Raw genomic sequence first — 681 nt, forward strand, 5'->3', positions numbered from 1 at the left:
GATTTGGGGAGGGAGGAGGGGCCGGTGCCAACCAACAATTTCAACTCACTTGTTTTTCTTGATAGGATCTATCGTACAATGCGCTTTAGAATTGACGTTCAATTGATTTCGCAACAGCTTGATGGCTGTCTTCAATGGCCATCCTACACACAGCAAACTAAATGACCATTGCAATTCCTTCTCTTCTTTGAGAATTTGAGTGGACTCTTGGGGGAAATAAGGCAATACAAAGAGACGAGATCAGATCGTTAAGAAAGGGGATCAGATCGTTTAGAAAGGGCATTACAAATGAGAGAGAGAGAGAGGGGGGGGGGATGCGTATCTTTAAAAATGTGTTACTGTTATCCAAGTAAAGGTTACCGAGTAGGCCTATTTGACAACGTAGAAAGGCCCAAATTCTCTCAATTTGCAAGTAATTTTACTCCACAACATGTCTTGCTTTGAATTTTTTTCTTGTTTATGATGTGCGCTAATAAGTCGATTATTTGATTTTCATAGGATTTCACCTGGCTGGATTCTGACAGGTTTTGTGCGTAATAATAATCATTATATTGGCGTGCTGACACTCGATAAAAATCACTCGCCCTTAAAAAGAAAAAAAAATCCTCTTCCGATGTTGCCCAACCTCTGCTTAAGGCTTTATGGTATTATGAATACTGACAATAACTTCAACGTATTGGG

Source organism: Aplysia californica, unplaced genomic scaffold (genome assembly GCF_000002075.1).
Source record: "Aplysia californica isolate F4 #8 unplaced genomic scaffold, AplCal3.0 scaffold00152, whole genome shotgun sequence".
NCBI lineage: Eukaryota > Metazoa > Mollusca > Gastropoda > Aplysiida > Aplysiidae > Aplysia > Aplysia californica.